The sequence below is a fragment of the Pseudonaja textilis genome, chromosome 1, assembly GCF_049901715.1.
Source record: "Pseudonaja textilis isolate UNSWEBS1 chromosome 1, rPseTex1.2, whole genome shotgun sequence".
NCBI lineage: Eukaryota > Metazoa > Chordata > Lepidosauria > Squamata > Elapidae > Pseudonaja > Pseudonaja textilis.
Genome location: NC_141990.1, coordinates 134,429,944 through 134,452,669, shown reverse-complemented (window position 1 = coordinate 134,452,669; position 22,726 = coordinate 134,429,944). Strand labels below are relative to the sequence as shown.

The window sequence follows — 22,726 nt, the reverse complement described above, 5'->3', positions numbered from 1 at the left end:
GCTAGGCGGAATCACATCCAATACCTGTACAATCAGCACAGGGCCCCCCCAAGGCTGTGTGCTATCTCCACTTCTCTTCTACCTACATACCAATGATTGCATCTCAAACGATCCATCTGTTAAAATACTGAAGTTTGCTTTTGACACAACAGTGACTGGTCTCATTCGAGACAATGTTGAATCTGCATACAGACAGGAGGTTATACAAGTTGCCTCGTGATGTAACCGGAACAATCTGGAACTGAACACACTCAAAAACGTAGAAATGGTGGTAGACTTTAGAAGAAACCCTCCTATACTACCACCTCTTACAATATGAGACAACACAGTATCAACAGTAGAGACCTTCAACCTTCTAGGTTCTACTATATCACATGATCTAAAATGGACACCTAACATCAAAAACATCATCAAAAGAGTACAACAAAGAATGTTCTTTCTGCACCAACTCAGAAAGATCAAACTGCCCAAGGATACGCTGATCCAGTTCTACAGAGGAATTATTGAGTCTATCATCTGCACCTCTATAACTGTCTGGTTTGGTTCTGCAACCCAACAGGACCGACACAGACTTCAGAGGATAATTAGGACTGCAGAAAAAACAGTTACTACCCACCTGCCTTCAGTTGAGGACCTGTATATTGCATGAGTCAAAAGATGGCTGTGAAAATATTTACAGAACCCCTCACATCACGGACATGAACTATTTCAACTCCTTCCCTCAAAACGACGCTATAGAGCACTGCACACCAGAACAACTAGACACAAGAACAATTTTTTCCTAAAAGCCATCACTCTGCTAAACAAATATTGTTCAACTATTACAAAGTCTGCACTATCATTAAGTGTTGTACGTTATGATTCTTGATTCTTAACGAATGTATCTTTTCTTTATCTATACTGAGAGTATTTACACCAAGACAAATTCCTTGTGTGTCCAATCACACTTGGACAATAAAGAATTCTATTCTATTCTATTCTATTCTATTCTATTCTATTCTATTCTATTCTATTCTATTCTATTCTATTCTAACAGTTCTCATTACTTCCATTCTTAAATAACCAACAGCTTGATTTGATTTTATCTTCCTTTTTACTAAGACAGTTATAATAGAAGGCTGACCTCCAATTAACTACCCATTTCCTCTGAATGAGGCAAACAAGGACTTTAATTTTATTTTTAGTTTTTCTGCTTTGCTTTTAATATGAGCCTTCATCTTTGCAAGTGATAATATTTAGCTCGTTTATAACAATGACATCTGTTTACCATTCCAGCTAGACTATTGCAGTATGTATAACTTTTTAAAAAATCGATATTTGCCTATTTTTCCAATAACTGTCTTGTTTAAAGTAGATTATCCTGAAACATGAAATAAAATATTTAAATGTTTGTTTGTTTGTTTTTAAAATGGTATAATCAGGACAGGGGGCTTGCTGCAGAATTTCATGAGGAATTTAACAGAACATTCAAAACAAATATCAAATGTCATTCTGACCTGCCGTAGTCTGAAATAAAGTTATTCACAATAGCTTCTTGAAAGAAGTTCCCTACAATACAGTCTAAAAAGTACTTAACTATCATCATGGAAAAAAGAAAATTACAACCAAATTGTTCTGTTGCTGATGCTTACAAATCTGATATTTGCCTATATTTCTGTGTTTATTATTTTACATTCTGTTTTCTGCTATAGATGTGAGCAGAGTTCTTGGCTCAAAACCAAAAAATGGAAATACAGATAAATGCACTCTGGGCAACAAAGAGTTTAGTAGACATAAGAGGACAGTGCAAATGTAAGTGGATTTGTGTTATATATTACATTTTGTAGCATTATATCTTTGAAAACTGGTAGATTACAAGATAATTAAGAAAACTATTTTAAACTATTTTAAACTATTAAAAAACTATTTTTAATCTATCAAAAAAGAACATAGCTTTTTCATCAAATATAATAAATTAAAGGCCCCCAAAACCAGAGGTGCTATCTGGTAATCCACGAGTAGACAGATATATGAAGTCATGGAAACTTGTATTTGGGGGATATTTTTAAAGCACATACTAGGAGAGCAAGTGGGAGGAAGATCTTTAAACAGCAAGTGAATTGAATAGAATTTTGGATAGAATTTATTGACCAAGTATGATTGGATACACAAGGAATTTGTCTCCGATGCATAAGCTCTCAGTGTACATACAAACAACAAAGTGATAAGTCATAGATCATAAATCATAACATATAAACAACAATTGATAAATCATAATATACCAATAAGAGGAGGTAGTAGGAAAGATGAGGGATGAGAAAAATGAGAAGATGACAAGGATAATAGCAAAACAGCTTACGACATGGGAAAATATTGTTATATTTTGTTATTGTTGTTAATCATTAAGTTGTGTCTGACCCATCATGACCCCATGGACAACATTACAGTGTTCCTTCAGGCCTTCCTGTCCTCCACCATCCCCCAGAGTCCATTTAAGCTCATGCCTACTGCTTCAGTGACTCCATCCAGCCACCTCATTCTCTGCTGTTCCTTTCTTCTTTTGCCCTCAATTGTTCCCAGCATTAGGCTCTTCCCCAGTGAGTCCTTCCTTCTCATTAGGTGGCCAAAGTATTTGAGTTTCATCTTCAGGGTCTGGCCTTCTAAAGAGCAGTCAGGGTTGATCTCCTCTAGTACTGACTGATTGGATAGCCTTGCAGTCCAAGGGACTTGCAGGACTCTTCTCCAGCACCATAGTTTAAAGGCCTAAATTCTTTAGCGTTCAGCCTTCCTTATGGTCCAACTTTCACATCCACACATTGCAACTGGGAAAACCATAGCCTTGACTATATGTACTTTTGTTGGCAGGGTGATGTCTCTGCTTTTTAATATGCTGTCTAGATTTGCCATATCTTTCCTCCCCAGGAGCAAGCGTCTTTTAATTTCTTGGCTGTAGTCCCCATCTGTGGTGATCTTGGAGCCTAGGGAAATAAAATCTGTCACTACCTCCATTTCTCCCCCTCTATTTGCCAGGAATTGAGAGGGATAGCTGCCATGATCTTAGTTTTATCTTTGAATAAATTTGGGTAAACATAGGTGAATAGTGAGTGCTAAGTTTTGAAGAGTAAATATGAAAAAACTTTCCTACTTGTGTAGCCCTCAGGTTTTATCCACATATTAGAATGTATGGGAGGGAAAAAAAATCTGCTATGTTACTTTTATATGTAGTGTTTCCCAACTTGTTATCTGTCAAATGTATTAGATTGCAGCTCCCATGATTCCTACTTCATATGGCTTTGCTTACTTCAAATTAAACAAATGATCCAACTTATCCAGCAAATAAATCTTAGGGAAAATTGCTTGGCAAACCTCTTGTGCCCTGGCACCTAAGAACACCTTAAAGTAGTTTCCACTTGTCTCTAGCAAGATCAAAGATGATAGTTATATTTTTTTTATGCTATAATATTCTTTTCAAGAGGATGGAACAGTTTTCATTTTAAATAAGAATTTTATTCTAAATATCAGCAATACATTAGACAATTGTTCATTTCATTTCAAACATAACTATATATTTTCAGGGCTTTATATAATTTCCTTCTAAAGTGACTGGCGATCAGACTCATGAAAACTTCTTATACGATTGAACGATCTTTAATAATATATATCTATTGCATTTAACAGGCCTTTTAAAATATTGCTCTCAGAGATGAATACATTTTATCTTGTAACACTCTTAACACCTAATTTACACCTAAATTATATATTATATTATGTAAAGAACTTGAAGAACAACTTCAAGGAACTATAATGTGCATTGAGAAACAGCTGAGGAAATAAAAAGTTGCTTTCCTCTCTGGGTGGTTTTTGTTTTTTTGTTATAAAAAAACACGGGGCAAAATATAGGTGCATTTCTCTCCCATTCCTTCTCTACACAAGATCCTACACAAAGTATAGCCAAAGTATTTTTAACATTTTCTACCTCATAGTCTCCTCATCATATTTCAGTAATTAAACATTGATTACCACAGCTCTCCGGGAAACAAAGCAAGATAAACCAGCCTGTGCAAATACAGAAGAAATTAATTCATATTGATAGAGCTGAAGAAACTAATTACTATGAAGAAGGTTTTTGTATGAAATTGCAAAATGTGCGTGCTGAATAGTTATCTCAAACTTGCCCTACCTTGAAGCTTTTTTTAAAATGACATAATCTCCAGGCTGAGACTTGCAAACTTACTTTAGGATAACCCAGAAAAATGTATTATGGAGTAGGAAAAGATACATTTATCATGCAACCAAAAGTGAGGTATAGTGACAAATCTGATCGTAGCACCCAAGAACGAACAACGTAAGTTTGGAAAGCCAAGTTGGTGTGCTGTATTTCTCAGTCTGGGCAAGTTTAAGACGGATGGACTTCCAGAATTCCCCAACCAGCCGTAAGACATACGGCTAGAAACCAGGAGACCATGAGTTCTAATCCCACCTTAGGCACAAAGCCAGTTGTGTGACTTTGGGCCAGTCACTGTCCCTTAGCTCTATGAAGAAAGCAATGACAAAACACTTCTGAAATCTTGCCAAGAAGCCTGCAGGGGCAAATCCAGGGAGTTGCCAGTACTCAACACTAAGTCAAAGACATAAAAACAAACCAAACAAAAAAAGCATTGGCAAAAGTAGAAACATAAAGAAAGAAAAAGCTGTAACTGTCTGTATTTAGATTGTTTTTAGCTCAGGAAAAAGGTTAAAGGAAACTTTACAAATTGCAAAATGTGGAGAAAGTAGCTAAAAAAATTAGAATATTAATCCCTCATAATAATAGTATCTGTAATCATCCAATGAGACAGGACAAATTACATGAGCTCTACATCCAGTGATTCTTTTCCCGTTGCTGAGTTAACGCTTTATCCACCTATCCTTCAGTTGGCAGAAAACTATCCCACCATGAAATTAGCCATCCCCTGTTGCTTTTTCGTTGGTTCCTAATCACATCAGTCACCAAATTTCCCTCCAAGTTAATCACTGACAAACCCAAGAAAATTTTATTTATGTTTATTGGTTTGCTAGCAGAATGACCGTAAGCCAAACAACATCAAAGATCAGTGGAAATTGCAAAATTTGAAAGCCAGTTACAAATCCAGCTGGTCGTGATGCTGTCTACCCCACATTTTTATTTATTTTTACTTTTAGTAAATAACTAAAAAAAAAAAATATTTACTTTTAATTCTTTAGTTATTTACCTGTATGGTAGGCTGCCCTCTTCTCCCAATTGTGGATATGATGTATGGCAACTTCACTTGTCATTTGATTGTTCCTAAGTTAGGAGTTGGGATCAGTCTAGCTTCTATTGGCTACATTAGATCAGGTGGCACATCATCCTTTCATCCTAGCCTTTCGTGGCTACTTAAACTTGGACTACTGGAGAGTATTTTAGTATTTATTTGATTTGTCAATTGCTTACAAGATACAGGTATAAGAATAAATATAGTTTTGAATACATGAGATGGATACTTATAAGAAAAACAAAAAACAATAGGACAGGGACGGTAGGCACAATTGGTGCACTTATGCACGCCCCCTACAGGCCTCTTAGGAAGGGGGTGAGGTCAATAGTAGACAGTCTAAGGTTAAAGTTTTTGGGGTTTGGGGAAGAAACCACAGAGTCAGGTAGAGTATTCCAAACATTGACCACTCTGTTGCTGAAGTCGTATTTTCTGCAGTAAGGTTTGGTGTGGTTTACCTTGAATTTGTATCTATTATGTGCTCTTGTATTGTTATGATTGAAGCTGAAGTATTCATTTGCAGATAGGACATTGCAATGTATGATTTTATATACTATATTTAGATCGGATTGGAGGCGGCGTAGTTCTAGGTTTTCTAGGTCTAGAGTTTCAAGTCTGGTGGTATAAGGTATTCTGTAATGAGTAGAGGAGTGGAGAACTCTTCTTGTGAAATATTTCTGGATTTTTTCAATTGTGTTAATATCAGATACATGATATGGGTTCCAGACTAATGAGCTGTATTCAAGTATAGCTCTAGCAAATGTTTTGTATGTTCTAGTTAGTAGTGTGGTATTACCAGAGAAGAAGCTACGTAGAGAAGAGATTAACAACTCTTAATGCCTTTTTGGCTATGTAGTTACAGTGGGCTTTAGCACTTAGATCATTTGAGATGAGTATTCCAAGGTCCTTGACCAAGTTTGGATCCTCAACAAGGTTGAGCATCCAACTTATATTGGCCCTTACTATTTGTGTCTTAAGGTTTCCATGGACTCCTTTAATACAGAGTTCAGCTCTTGTAAGAATACTGGTCTTATGTTATTCAGCAAGTTGATTTAACTTGGGGGAAAGCAGGTTTATGCCAGCACTGTATGGCTAGTTCTGTCACCACATTGCAGGGTTTCTACTGCCCCAGTTCCCAAGAGATTTTTTGGGAGGTGGCTATGTTTTACTCTTTAATCACTTTGGCATTGCAGCAGTGACATTACATCTACTTCATTCCAACTTGGGTGCTGTTGACCACAAGGTCAGAATGGGCTCCTTGGTTACTTAGTGCCAGCTGATATCACCAGTCAAAGATAGAGATTGCTGATTATCATTACTACTTGCTTCGTCCTGTGCTCCTCCACTGTGCCTCTTATCTCTTAACCAGGCTATTTTTAAACAAGGGTTTAGCATTCCTCCCCAAACAGGCTAGAGGCACATTCAGAAATAGCCGAGGTGACAAATCATAAGCATGGAGGAACTGCATCTGCAATGTGCAAAATATGCACCTTGACAAACAGCTGAACTCCTGTTCTAAGGATCCACCCACATTGGTAGAAGGTTTCCTGCTGGCAGGTGGGACAAGAAATTAAGCCTTCATCTTTCATTTTGCCCATAAGAAGTGTATAAGGACAGCCCCTTTGCTAATTCCATTGCTTTGCTTGTTACTGTGTGATAAGCAGTGGGGAAGCAAATCCTATGCATCAGCAGAGTGTTCTGACAACCAAAAGACTGATACTAGAGAGACATTCCCTGAAGATGGGCTGCAACATAAGTCCAAAAGTTCGGAAGACAAAAACTCTGGTCCCAGTGACCTACCAGATTGGATCCTGCAACAATATCCTGGGACATGTATATTCACCTTCATTCATTGATGCTAGCGATGAATCATGTTTGCATTTAATTGCAAGAATAGGCTGAAATGTGGAAGCAGACAATTAAAACAGGTAGACTGCATGGCTTCAATATTCCCCCATGTATTTTTTTGATGGGTTTTGATGAAATATTCTGGACGAGCAGAAATTATGAACATGCTATCATATAACTATAGAGTTGGCCCAACAAGAGAATTTTTTTAATATGCATTTTTAGAATTTTGATAGTGGCCAGTCTTCTCTAACTTGTTTGCTGGTTTGTTTGTTTTATTTTTTTAAAAATCAAATATATTTTTCTGGGGATTGTACATAATCCAGTGGAATCACCCTCTACTAACTTGAAGTGGGTAAGAGACAACTATTAGTGTAGAGTAATCACATCAGAGAAAGGAATTCCCATTGGAAACCCAGTGAAACTTTTAACACCTCCCCTCCTTCCCCTACAGGCCTTCTGCAAAATGTTTCAAAAGAAGAAGACAAAAATAAATCTCGCTTCCAGTTTGCTCTTTCATGGAATGAATTTTATTTTCCTCCCTTCTGATTTTTTTTTTTTTTTTGTACATTGGGAAATGTCACTTATGCAACCATTTGGTGGAGGCTTAAAAAAAATAAAGATGAAAGGTGTATAAGAATTGGCAGACCATAAAAAATACATGCTCCTTTGTTAGGCAGTTCACTTTAACAGATGGATTCTGTTCCTGAGTAATCAGGAAAAGGTCCCATGCCATCTGCTAGGATTCCAATGAACTTTTGTGAAGTCAATTGCATTTCTGGGTGAATACATTCCACTGAGGTAAAGAGAAATGTGCTTGGCAAAGCCTCTGTGTGGTGTGTATGTGTGTGTGTGTGTTTCTGTCTGTCTGTGTGTCTGTGAACACTTGTGTGTGATGATAAAATATTTGCTATATTTTCTCCCAAATTCTTAAATTGCTTAAGATTTCGAACAATAATACAATTTTGTATTATGTAACTAATTATATACAGGGGTGGGATTCAAATGTTTAACAACCGGTTCTGTGGGTGTGGCTTAGATGGTGGGTGTGGCTTGGTGGTCATGTGACTGGGTGGGTGTGGCCAACTCAGTATCACTCACATCAAGGCACATGTCTTCTCACCTGGCCTCTCATGACTGTGGGGATGCTGCAACAGTCGTAAGTGTGAAAAATGGTCATAAGTCACTTTTTTCAGTGCCATTGTAACTTTAAAGGGTCACTCCACACAAGCAAAGTACCAGCAAAGGAGGGGGAAAAAAGCTCCAGAGAATTTCCTGAGACAGGAAGTCTAGTCCTGCCAAGAATGTAATAAGGGTTAACGGAGAGGCAGTTTCTGTAAGCAACACCAGAATGTTTCCTTCCTGCCTTCATTATAGGATTAGGCCAGTAATTTCTTCCAACAACCGGTTCTCCGAACTGCTTAGAATGTTGACAACCGGTTCTATGGAATAGGTGTGAACTGGTAGAATCCCACCCCTGCATATGTACGTATGTATGTATGTATGTATGTATGTATGTATGTATATGTCAGTTGTCTAATCCAGAGGCCCAGTGGGAAAAAAAATCAGCTACAAAGTTAAGGCTAGCCTGAGAGTCACTGGAGACTTCAGTTACACCTTTAGTTCTTAGTCTATGTTGTATTTTGAGAAATTACTATGCAACAGAAGAAACAAAACCATTGAAGAGTCCTTCTAAGGTCATCAAAACAACTTTATCTTGCCAATATTATATATAGCTTGTATAGAGACCAATACTTCTGATATTTAAATCCTGCTACTGTAGCTGTATGCTTTATTCCTTAGGACTTTACAATGCTTCATTTCAAAACTTGAAATCAAATTTCCCAATTAAATTGATAAATTAATGTGATACACTGAAATGGATCACTTCATTTTATGAAGTGATTCTACTCTAATCTATTTGAAGATTCAATGGACTTTTTAAAAGTCCACACATGTACGTTATCCAAATGATTCTTCAGATCAAGCTAATTCAAGGATTTTCTTTATTAATTCAGACCACACTGATTCAAATCAAAGTCTCATCAAATTGCACATTTAAATTGGCTCTAAGCTAATTTACTCCTTCATTTTATTCCTTTTCTTAGGAAATCTACTATTTCTTATCTCTCTGAACACTTCTACAAAATATAGATATAGGAACCTGTCTCAGAGAGCAGTTGGGATGCCGAATGAAGATTTACAATTTTCTGCCTATGAAATGTTAATACAACCAGCCAATGTCAGTTAGATCACTATCCTTTTATTTTATTACAAAGATGACACTTCCTGCTATCGGATTGTTGATATAGTCACTAATGTCGTGGGCAATAGTAATGCATTCATTATTGGAAGAACACTGCTCACTCCATAAAGGATGTCTGTGTACTAAATGCCCATGTGGAAAAATCTTCACCAAAAATACTGAGAATTAGGGGAGAAGGATGTTTGGTTTTTTTATTTTATTTCGGCATTCTCCTACATCACTGTCAGAAAGTTGTGTCAATGGTATTGTGTATGTGTTGAGTCTTAGGCCCATCGAAAACCTGACCTTGTGTTTTGCAATGCAGGCATTGCAAAACAACTATTGACGTAACTGTAAATGAAGGCAGGTAGTGTTGCTACACATATCACTTTGGTGTGGAATTTACTATTATGTTGCAATTCTGACAAATACATGGAGAATACACTTGGAGAAGGTGGGGATCCACTGTCTAGCATTAACTCTATTATGCAGCTGTATAGAAGTTTGTCAATTTACAGGTCTGGACATGAGAAAAAGTATGGCTTTTGCAAATTTGATTGAGAATAATTTTGCCCACCTTTTCCTATGTGAAGGTTAATGTAGAAACTTAAGCGCAAATTATCTTGAGCATTTCGACTATTTGTATTTGGCAACCCAGCCTTAAACTAATTTCTCACAGGAATCTTTTCATACTTCTTCTACTGTAGGGCTGAATAAGATGATTGTGAACATTTTTCGCAGATGAAAACTCTGGACCCTATGGGAGGTTGCCATTTTCTCAGCACCCTTATTGCAAAAGAGGGATGAGCCCGAACTAGAAGAATTTTTCAAATGTGAGTAAGTCTTCTGATGTATTTCCCCAGCTGCAGAAAATATATTAAGCAATCTGTTCTTTCAGTATAATATCACAGCCTGAATTATATCATGTGGAATACTACAAGATAGACAGCAGCTTTTGCATTTGGTTGACTAATGTTATACTCCAAGTAAAAACCATAGTGATAAATTAACTTTAGGAAATAAATAGAAGTCAAGAACCTGGAAATACAACCGGCTTTAAAACAAATCAGTCAACCCTTTGCATCCCATCACCTGATCTTATGCTACCACAGGGTGAATATCTGAATTAGCATTGAATTGTTAACATAACAATTTGTTAACATATTTTATTGCCATTATGGCATTTGTGTATTCTGGTTGGTTGCACAGTCAGCCAGATGTTGAGAATGGATTTGGCATTTTTATCTACCTATCACATCATTTCCAAGGACCTGGGATAGCCAGATATTGCTGTTTGTGTGGTGTTAAAAGGTACCATTGCAGGATATAACCTGTTCCTTTTTCAATTGATTGATGTCAGTGCTGATGGTGTTCTAGGTGTCAATGCTGAAGGTGTTCCAGATGTTTCCAGATTCCTATTGGTATTGTCTTTGCTTTGTTATGCCACAGTTGTTCTATTTCTGTTTGCAGATCTTTGTGTTTTTTGACCCTTTTTCAAGAGGCAGCTGGACTTTCTTGTTTTTCTTTGAAGATGTTTTACTTCTCATCCAAGAAGCTTCTTCAGCTCTGACTGGATTATGAGGCATGGAAGGATTTATATTTCTTGCAGACAGCTGGTCATTTGCATTCTTTTAGAGAATCATAGATGCCACTTGGAGGTTTGTCTGTGTTCTCAGAGTCACCTGAATAGTGCAAAAGGATGTGGATCCTTCTTGAAACTGCTGAAAGGACTGTGTTGTGGAGCTGTGCTTTCCGCAGGATGCTTCCTGCCCTGTGCCCCTTCATAGTTGAACCCAGGCCCAGGCTGGGGAGGAGTCTGTGTTGTCTGCATCTCAAACTGAAGCACAAATGGTTCCTGTAGTCTGCAATTTTTCTGGAAACCCATTCATCCTCCCACACCATTTAAAGGGTGTTCATCCCAAAGTGCATAGCTTAATGTTTATGGAGATTCTTAGTTATCCAGGTCATGGTTGTCTCAAAGGTTTTCTTTTTTTTTTTCAAAAAGGAACTTCAAAGAAAAAACAAGAAAGTCTAATTGCCTCTTGAAAAAGCACCTTTGGGACAACCATGATGTGGATGACTGAGAATCTCCATAGACATTGTGTTTTGTGAGTTTCTCCAGTGTTTTTTCTCTTCTCTTCTGCTCTCTCCACATACTGCCACATCTGCTATCCAGATTTTCTTGTCTTTCTTATTGACAATTGCCAATTCTGGGGTTTTACATGGCAGGTGTTTGTGTAACATTCCAAAATCACAGACCAGTATTATTATTATTATTATTATTATTATTATTATTATTATTATTATTATTATTATTATTATTATTATTATTTAGATCAATGGATTTTTACCAACTTTGCTAGTCTGTTCTTGCAGCCACCTTAGATACTCTTAGCTAATCAGGAATCCCATCTCTACTTGGGCTTGTAAATGTGTTTATATGGGTCTGCAAATCTGGTTAGGGAATTATAATATTTCTCAAAGTTACAGAAAGCAATTCACACTAAAGTCTAAGATGAAAGAGAGAAGGGAGACAGAAGACAAATTTATGGTAGAAAAGGGCGAATGCAAGGAGATCAAAAAATCATTCCAGTTATCTCTTGGTTTGCAAACTCAGATTGGTTGAAAACCAATATTTTATGTCAGCTGTATTCTCAATGTTTCTGCCAGATTATGACGTTTGGATTTTAGAGGTATGTTCCAGATTATATGTTCTATTCATGCAGGGAATTAGCTAGATTTCCTGGAGCTCAGAATTATCCCATTTCAGATCCAAAATACAGTTGTGGTACTTTGTGTAGAATACACAAAATAGTCAATAACAACAGATAAATAACTTTTAGGGAACTTTATTTGCCTCTTCTCATTGGCATTTCCCTAAAAAAATATTTTAAGAGATGCCAGAATCCTTGGGATAACAGCCTCAAAATATTTACCTTACAAAAATTCTATTCCTTAAGAATATTCATATTACTGATAAATTTGTTTCAGTGTTGTATTTGTATCGATTTCTAGGCAATCAAGCAGAGCCATTTGTCTGCCCACACAGCAGAGCCACTGTCCTTGGGTTGTTGTTGTTTTTTCGTTTCTTTAAATGGTTTGCATCATTGCTTGGAAGGTTGCTGGGACAGCAAATCTCAGTCGAATTAAATATACATCTTTTGCATACAGATTTTGCAGCTCCCACATATTGCACTTTTACAGTTCAGGAGAGATGACTGAGCAGATGGGTGAGCAGGCCAGTGGATGTTTGCAATTTTCTGCCAAACCAAAGACATTTTTACTCTCTCAAGGGATGTGTGTATGCACTGATTGAAAGGTTACAGTTTGGTTATTTTTGTACGGAGGGAGGTTGCTTTATTTTCACATCGCTGCATTCGTGTAACCTAAACATTTAAACATAAGGTATCACTGAGAAGAGTGGGGGAGGCAAGGGGCAGCGATGTAGCATAGCACCAAGAAGAAAAAGAAAACATTAGGCAGCAAATTTACCTTTTCAAGCAACAGCATAGCCCTTTATCAGAGTTGGGCTGCTGGGGGTTCGCAGCCCCTAGCTAAGATTCTGTGCAGTTCGTAGAACCCCCAAATCCCACTCCTGGCTGGCCCCACCCACCCTGCCCCTACCTTCCAGGAGTCCCCACGCAGCCCATTTTGGATGTGGGTAAGTGCAGGGCGTGCACGGAGGCTTGGGGAGGGCGAAAAACGGGCCTCCCGGAAGTTCAGGAAGGCTGGAAACGGGCCTGTTTCCAGCTTCCAGAGAGCCTCCAGAGCCCGGGGAGGCCATTTTCTCTCTCCCGGAGGCTCAAGGAAAGCCTCCAAAGCCCAGGGAGGGCAAAAAGTCTCCCCTGCCCACCATGGCCACGCCCACCCAGCAACTGGGCAGAGAAGCCCTTGCTAAAATTTTTGAAGCCCATCCCTGGCCCTTTTAAATAGCCAGAAACAAAAGTGGGGGGTTTCCCTCTACAATTTATGATCTGAATAAAGAACATCACAATGGAAAGTCTAGCAACCACAGTGAAGGAAATATGATGGCTGTCAGAATAAAAGCATTCTTTTTTATGTTAAGGCTTACCTGAGGGTAACTTACAATTGATGACTCACTGAGTAAATGGTTCGTGGATTGTGCTTTTCATTGTTTAGCAGGTTGCAACTCAGAGCATCTTACACAGTGGTGGGATTCAAATTTTCTTACTACCGGTTCTGTCAGCGTGGCTTGTTGGGCATGGCAGGGGAAGGATACTGTAAAATCTCCAGTCAGAGGTGGTATTTGCTGGTTCTCCGAACTACTCAAATTTTCTACTACCGGTTCTCCAGAACTGGTCAGAACCTGCTGAATACCGCCTCTGATCTTACACATTGGAAGTAAACTGTTAGTCTTTAATATTATCCCCAGCACATAGACAGAAGAATGCAATCAGGAAGGAAAAACATAAAATTGATTCCAGGACAGATGGTAGCACCTAGCCCAAGTTGTTTAAAATTGTACAGTTACTTAGTAACCTGGTTTGTACTTGGATGGGAGATTATCAGGAAATTCCAAGGCTATAAACTAAACTAGAAAGCAGAGAAAAAGTCCCAGAAGAAGAGAATAACAAATACTTCTAAACTGTTGCAAAGAAAACTATAAACAAATATTCACAAAGTCACCCCAGATTATGCCTGATTGAAATTTTACTTTTATATAAAGAGATAGAGAGAAATTCTTCAAATCAATATTTACTTCGAGAGACTGCTTGGACCAGGCCCTGCAATTTTCTTGGCAAGATTGTTTCTCTCTTGCCTGCTGCTGCCTAGGGCTGAGAGAAAGTGACTGGCCCACCTGCCTTTGTGGCTAAAGTAAGACTGGAATTCCTGGCCTCCTTCTTTTCTAATCTAGGTTAAAAGAATGATTTTAGGTTAAAAGAATGAATGGCTCATCAAAGTAATTCTGCAATTTTAAAATGCGTTTTTAAAAACCTGAAAAGAGTCATTAACACAAGTACACCCAAGAAAATCAAAAACATCCAGATCGTAACAGTGGTCTTATATCTTAGTATTAGTGTCCTCTGAGGCAGTGGTCCCCAACCTTTTTTGTGCTGCGGCCCGGTACCGGCATCACAAAATCATCCGCGGCCCGGTACCGGCATCACAAAATCATCCGCGGCCCGGTACCGGCATCACAAAATCATCTGCGGCCCGGTACTGGCATCAGCACGCATGGCAAGGTGAGCCGAGCGACCGGCCAGCCAGCCGTCCCCCGCTTCTCCCCGCCACCTTCAACTCCTCCTTTGTACCTGTGTCGATGGGCTTCGGGACGGTCGCTCGGCTCGCCTTGCCATGCATGCTGAAAGAATCCTCGCGCCTTAGTTTTGTTCGAAGCCCCCCCCCCCCCGATGAAACTAAGGCACGAGGATTCTTTCAGCACCCAAACGCTGCTTTCTACCCAGAAAAGCTCACCGGAAGCACTTTTTCATCAAACAAGATGGTGGCACCCAGCAAACCGGCGGCCCGGTAGAAATTGTTCCACGGACCGGTACCGTTCCCCGGACCGGTGGTTGGGGACCCCTGCTCTGAGGAACCCAAAACCCTGTTAGTTATAGACTGACAAAACAGGAATGAAGAAGGAATAGCGTTTGCTGTTTTTCCTTTTGTTTTCTCTCATTGTTCAAATTGGAAAAGAAGGATGTTTAAAATAGCTGAAGGGATCATTCAGTTCTTTGCACCCTTTCGGCATGTAAGGGAGGTCTCGAAGTTTTCCAAATTCTTCAAATCCCTGCTGAATTCCCTGTTGTAATCTTTCCAGTTTCAGAGTTTTCTGATATGGATAAATAGATAAATGCCCAATTTTGGTAATCACAGTATGTTTTTCTCCCTGGAAAAGGCAGGGTTTCTCTCTTTTTTTTTTTTTTGCTGTGGGGGTGGATAGGGGAGAGGTTGTTTATTTTGTAAGATGTACAAAAATCCACAATAACGTTGAAAATCACCTTGCCTTAAAGGTTTCCCTCCCCCTTTTTTCTATATTTTTTTTTTAAAAAAACCAATCACTCTTATTACTTATATCTCACTTCCTCCTTGAATGATTATTTAGGCACAGGACACTGTGCATTTACATAGTTGTGTGTTCATTCTACCACAAGAAGAAACACTTCCTGCTGCTATAAGCATGGGAATGTTATTTTTTTAAAAGGATTAAAAGAGGGAGGAGTCAAATGGTGTTTTTTTAAGACAGGAAAAATAAATAAAAAATGTAAGGAGATTTCCCAGTTTCTTTCCCCCACCTTCAAATCTTGAATCAGATTTAAGCCCACTCTTTATATTCATTCTACTTTTATTTCAGGAACAAGGGTGAATTTAAAATGAACTGAATAATACAGCATGCTATTAAGTAAATCAGTTTTATTTGCACATATATTTATTTGCACGAGGAAACCCTAGTTTAAAGGGGTTTCCAAAGAAGATTCTTTTCAAAGTGGAGATTTAAGATTTTAAAGCAACAGGATTCAATTTCAATAGATTTGCGATTCAGTGTCCAGTCTGACCAAAGATTCAGTTGCCATGGGGAAGCATCAAATGACTGTAGTCCATTTATTCTTTTGTTAGAAAGGAAAGTGCATAGAAGCATTGATGGGCCTTCAGAGCCTATTAACTCTACAGAGCTTCAGCAAAATAGCATATATTTTTTTTCAATTTCCTATATACAGGTCTTTAGGCAGGAATAGCACGGACGAGGCAAAGAGGGCCCAACAGTCACAAACAGACAGTAGACAAAATCAGCTCAAATCGAAATGCAGAAAATGTCCTACTCCATATAAAAACTGCAACGTTCAGAATGTGCTTAGCAAGTAAACTCTTATAAACACAAAGAACCCTTGTCCTCTGGCCACTTAAAATTTTCTGGGTGACACAGTTGTTAGCAGAATTAAAGTTAGCCGCCTCTGGTTTGCTAGTTGGCTTTGGAGAAGCAAAGTCAGTGGGAGAAACCACATTCACTTAACAACCACATGATTCACTTAACAACTGCAATGATCACTTAGCAACTGTGACAAAAAGGTCATAAAATGAAGCATAACTAACTCAATAGCTGCCTTGCTTAGCAATAGACATTTTGGGCTCAGTTGTGGCCATTTGTTCAGAACTACGTGTGTGTGTGTTATACAGATACATAACATATGTGTGTGTATATGTGTATATATATATACACACACACACACACGGCACACACACACATGCACACACATATATTGTGACTCCAATATAGTAAGGTATCTATTTTATAGGTTTGGATTAATTTTATTGATGATTCATAGGAACTATGTATATTAAAGCTATGGGATAATTGTTGTCAACTTCTGCATTTAGATAGTAAAATCACATGCCAATTTCCCAGATCTGTTGTGCCAAAGGAAGGAAGGATTGGGAAGGGCAATGTCTAAAAACTGATACAAAGACATATAATTGATTCACAGTAATGTGGAAACATTACAAAGGTCTGCGACAAGAGGACAGATTAAAAAAAGGGTAATAAACCCCAGCCAAACAGGACTGGGCTTAATGGTCAAATAGATGAATTTGAAATTCTGAGAACCATGCCTGCCTTTTAGGAGGACAGGGGGCTTGCCCATTCATCAAAAACCTCTCATAGTGGCATGCTAATCCCAAAGCAAAAAATCAGATAAAATGTTGAATTGGGAAGGCACCATTGCAGAGGCCCAAGGACATGTGTGTTTAATATATTTTTTTAATTGAAGAAAAATTTAACAAGCTAAAGGCAGTATGAATATTAGAAAAGAAATGAACAAGAAAGAATAGTAAATAAATAAGAATGAAAATAGGAGACAAAGAAAACATTATAAAAAAGCAGCTTCCAATCTTTTTGACAGCCGTTACAAATTTATTTATATTTTACCTTCCTTCTCTCCAAGGTTACCTCATAATTTTCTTCTTTCCATAAGCTACCCTTTCTAATCTTCAAACCCATAACTCAAAGAGTTTATTTTTCTCTTTTTTTCCCCCAACAAAAAATCTATAAGGGGTTTCCAATCATAGATACCATATTGCTGATCTTTCTTAAATCAAAAAAGTTAAATCTGCCATATCTGATATTTCTGTCCTCTTCACCAGCCATTTCTCCGTTGTGGGTGTTTCAAAATACCTAAAGGTGTATGGATGACCGGGGCTATATACAGTTTTGTAGCTTACTGTGAGGCCTCCAGATCAGATAAATTGAGATCTCCCTCCATATCCATAGACTTGAAGTACTTTGCAGCACTTTCTATGACATTTAAATGATTAAATATCTTTAAATGTATTAACGTTGCATATATTTGAACCATCTGAGTTCAGCTAGGTTCATTGGTAAATTCCAATTCTGACAAAATTTCACAGGTACTACTTTGGGGGCATCAGTGCCATTTAATTTGGGGCACAATTCAATTTTAAAAAAAGTAAAGGGCTAACTCACATGCTAATAAATACACATGCTAAGAATAGTAAACTACCTTGTTATTTCATAATGGAAGGTAATCTATGAATAAACAAATACTTTTCTCAGAAATGAAATTAAGATAGTCTTTAAAAATATATATTTGGTTCCCCTGTGATGTGTTCCTGACAAAGTCACAAGACAAGACTCCTCCCCAGAGGTGGGATTCAAATAATTTAACAACCAGTTCACTCAGGACCAACTTGGCTGTCATGGGAGGTGTGGCCCATCCCCATTCTCCAGCTCCACTGCACATGAAGGACGAGCCTCCCACAACAGCCGACCTGACGTTGGGTGAACCAGTTGTTAAATTACTCCCCCCCACACACACACACTATCAAAGTGGATCCTGGGCACTGTGCTGCAATGGAGAAATGAACAACAGAGCAGCCAGCACAAGGGAAGGAGAAGGAGCAAAGAGAAGAAAGAGGGAAAGCGGCCTTCTCTTTCCCTCACACTGGCCACTCCACTTCCCGTTTCTCCATTGCAGCACAGTGCCCAGGATCCACTTTGATAGTGTGGGTGGGTAATTTAACAACCGGTTCATCCGAACCAGTGAGGACCTGCTGAATCCCACCACTGCTCTTCCCCCAATTCTGTACTCTAGTTTCACTAACATAGTGAAAAAGACAAGTGAGGCTAATAAAGTTTAACAAGATGGATTGTAAATAACTAAGCATAGATGCCATTTGCTTAAATATACTGAAATCCAAAAATAAATTACCTATTGGTACCAAGTATTTTCCATTAAACAAGCTGAACATGATGAATCATACAGTGTGCAAAGCTAACACATGGGCTGGTTTCATAAAGCCATGTTTGTTTAGTTTAGAAGAGCCAGCTTTTTCCCTGACTTTGATAAACAGTGCAAGTGATTCATTATTTTAGCATCATATACATTTCCTGTTTATAGGCGATGGTTCAAGTCATTTTTTTTTTTTTTACAGACAGGTTTTTCTAATTCCAATATAGAACTTTGCGTGTGCCAGAGTTCCATTCCCAAGTCAATTCCATTTTTCTTACAGCTGAATCACTTTGCTTTTCTTGAAAAACTGAATTTACTCACTTACCAAAACATTTTGGCTTGGGAAATGGTGCAGTTAAAATCAATCCCAAATCAGAAGAGGAAAGAGATGGCCAAATATACAGAATTGCTTTCCTGAGTACTACTATATTTGTTCAACTTACTGTATCTGTCAGTCACAGTTATAAGAACACAGTGAAAGTGTTACTATGCCTTCTGTCCAGTGCTCTTCCAGAGCCCACCATTCCCTTGCCTCCTGATTAATCCCTTCTTAAGACAGACCAGTACCTTTTTCCTCCCAGGCAGCAAAAACTAGAACTTGGTTTTGTAATCTCTTCTGCACTATTTAATCCAGGAAAAAGCTGACCCTTTCTCAGGCATGTCTACGTGGTTGTTTGAGAGATTCCATGAATGCTTGGAGGACATATTTTTGTTGCTTTGTAATACAAGATCTAGTTTCCATTGCATCATTTGTACTATTACAGCTGCAGGCTTTAGGGTATCTGGCTGTTTTTTGAGCAAAAAATAACAACAAAACCAGAACACAAACTGTGTCCACTGCACACAGGACACGGTTATCACAATTGGAATCCCTTGTGCAATAAGCAGCCACCTCACATGAGGCTGCCCTGGGCAAGCAGTGTTCTGCTGGGATTATACAACTAGGCCTGACTATTGTTTGTTCTTGTTATTACTGCCATGTGCAATTAGTTAATGTTTCTCAGAGTCTATGTCTCAGCTGCATGGTAGATTCCAGTAAGACACATGATTGTAATACAGGGATTTGGTCATAAAATCTTAGGCTCCTTAATCCTGTGGAAACCTCTAAATAAATCCTGTAAAGTTGATTACTCTCAGTATCAAAAAGTTAGGAATCTGATCAGAAAAAGAAACCAAACTTTGACTACACCCTTAAACTAGCCCAGTCCCACTAATTTGAAAATTCTACATTGGAATATTTTGGAATCTTAAAAAGCAGGACTCTCTTCAAAGATAAATCTCTCTCCCCCCACTTCCTCTCTCTCTCCCTATCTCTCCCTGTCTCTGTCTCTCTGTGTGTGTGTGTGTGTGTCTCCCTCTGTGTGTGTGTGTCTCCCTCTCTCTCTGTCTCCCTCTCCATCTCTCTCTTACTAGTCCTTAGCAGTAAACACATCACCATATTACTGAAAGATTCGCAAGGGACATGGGGGTGAAGGAAAGAATTTGGGTTCATATTAAAATACAAGATGATCTCATTTCAAACATGAACCAAACATAGTTATTTGTCAAAATGTCCTTTTCTAAATTCTGCACTCCAGATCCCTAACGTGTATAAGAATGTACTCTGTGAACAAGAGTGTGTATGAAAAGTTATAGTCATAAAATGCGTTGTTCGTAAAATGCATTGTTACATAATTGGTTGCTAAATTAAGCATAATAAAACAATATTAGGAGAAACAGCCATACAAAATATTTTGTGCAAACTTTTTAGGCTGCAGAAGTGGAGTAGACTAGGGTGTGTGAGTGAGCGGAGGCGGGGAGGGAGGGAAAGAGGGAGAGAGAGAGAAATTGTCACATCTGCTTTTTTCTATTAACATAACCATTTTCTTTTCCTGATAAATGGTGTGCCAATAGGTGAACTATGACAGATAAATAGCTGACTGAATTTTCTTATCACCTGACATCTTCTCTAATGCAATGGGTTTTTTCTTTTTTTAAATTCACATACTGCCACTCAGCAACTATGTATTCTGGATAATTAAATGATGCACCTGCGTGTCTGAATATCTCTGTATTATGTTCTATAGGCTCCTTCCTAATATTGACCTTATTAACCAAAATCAAAAGGACCCTAATACAGTTCTTTGAGGATTCAAGACATCTTACAACACCTCGAATCCCCAAATGAACTGTGTAAGGGTATTTTTCCAAAAATACCAGAAGTGACGAAATGGGGCTAGATTTCGGCCTGCAAAGCCTGCAGAAGCCTTCCTTAAGCCTTTGGGAGGCCGGAAAAGGCCTCAAACTGGCTGAAAATCAGCTGTGAGGCACAGTGCAGGTAAGGGGTGGCAGGGGTGGGTGGGGATTACGCACGCATGCATAGGAGGCATGGGTGTGTGTGTATTGCCTTCTGGGTGCTGGCACGCAAGTGAGAGTGTGCAAGCAAACGAACAATTTTTGGCGCAGGAGCCCAAAAAGTTTAGCCACCACTTCTATAGGTCATTACATGACAAAACAACCAGACATAAAGATAGTTTTTTCCTCTGTGCCATCACTCTGCTGAACACTTAATTCCCACAGCACTGTCTCATTTCTCATTCTTTTTCATCTTCTCATTTTTCCTATAATCTTTTCCTATCAGTTTCTTATGGTTTATCCATTCTTGTTTGTAACTTATAATTAATTATTGTAATTACGATTATGACCTACGACTTATTACTTTCTGTTTATATGTACACTGTAAGCTTATGCACCAGAGACAAATTCCTTGGCCAATAAAGAATTCTATTCTATTCTGGAAATATTCATCGTCATAGGATGTCCAAAGCACTTCACCCTTCATGAACCTATCCTAAATTTATGCAGAATTTTGTCCATTAGTATCAAGCTCCCCCACTATGCAATTAAGCTATTAATTAAATTACCCATAATCTGTAAAGTTAGTCAACATTTCAGTTCATTTCCTTGAAATCGATGATCAGATCTTAAACAATTGTACAGGTTGGGCAATATTTGCCCTCTTCTATTCATTTTGATCCATTACATTATAACCTTATTTCTCCTAAATTTAAGTAATAACAACAACAATAATAATAATTCCTTTTTATTTAGTATTACTGCATAAGTAAGCTTAGCTTTATACTCATAGGAAACAAAAAATATGATGCTTCAATAACTGTGCTATATTAAAAGAACTTTAGTTTGTGTTATATATTACAGTTTAACTACCTACATATAAAGTTAATGTGCATAATTTTACAAATGTTGTTATCAAGAGCTGATTAGAATAATAATCTAACCATATTTCCTGAAAATGAGGACTGATTTTATTTGATTGTTACCAAATAATAGCAATAGCACTGGCACTTAGACTTATATACCGCTTTACAACTCTAAGTGATTACAGAGTCCGCATATTGCCCCCAAGAATATGGCTCCTCATTTTACCGATCTTAGAAAGATGGAAGGCTGAGGCAACCATGAGCCTGGTGGGATTTGAACTGCCAAATTTCAGGCAGCTGGCAGTCAGCAGATGTAGCCTGCAGTACTGCATTCTAACCACTGCGCCACTGCAGCTCTATACCACTCCCATATACTATGTATATGGTCTTATTCATAGGACTTTCCCTGCCATTCAACAAATATGGTTTCAAAAGACATAGAAAATTAGAGAGAGGGGACATTCAACCAGTTTGGAAAATTTTAACGTAGCCTATTGTCTTTAAAAAAAATGGAAAATGGTGTCGCATCACCAGTGTGGAAGAAAAATTCCATTGTTTATGGGACTGGAGTTTAATAGCATTAGCAATAGGCATTTAGACTTATATTTTTCAAGCCAACCCTAAATGTTCATGGTAGACTAGAGATCAACTTATCCTTCTCCTGAAGAAAGATGTGGCCAAAAGAAACATATGCATGCAATGACAGATAGTACTATATGTGGGAGGAACAAGGAAATCACATCATATCTTGCTTTTCTTGGTTAGTTTCAGGGAGCTTCCATTTTCAATACTTCTAGTTCCAGCATAAATAATAATAATAATAATAATAATAATAATAATAATAATAATAATGCCAATAAAATCCTTTTATTACTATCTTTGGGATGGAATATATTCTGCATTCAGTTACAGCTGATCAGTAAAAAGAAATATGGTATTCCATTTTGTTTACGGTCCTATTAATATAAACTGGCC

The 22,726-nt window shown here is 38.1% G+C and overlaps 2 long non-coding RNA genes across 4 annotated transcripts in view; one reads left to right on the top strand and one right to left on the bottom strand.

The window, feature by feature from the left end:
• The window catches only part of LOC148127825 (uncharacterized), a 64,638-nt gene that overhangs the window by 34,030 nt on the left and 7,882 nt on the right, over positions 1–22,726 (bottom strand). The window lies entirely within an intron of this gene.
• The window catches only part of LOC148127824 (uncharacterized), an 89,816-nt gene continuing 76,406 nt past the window's right edge, over positions 9,317–22,726 (top strand). For both annotated transcript variants that reach the window (XR_015740260.1, XR_015740259.1), the window contains exon 1: positions 9,317–10,178. This is a non-coding gene — a long non-coding RNA (uncharacterized LOC148127824). The remainder of the gene's footprint in view (positions 10,179–22,726) is intronic.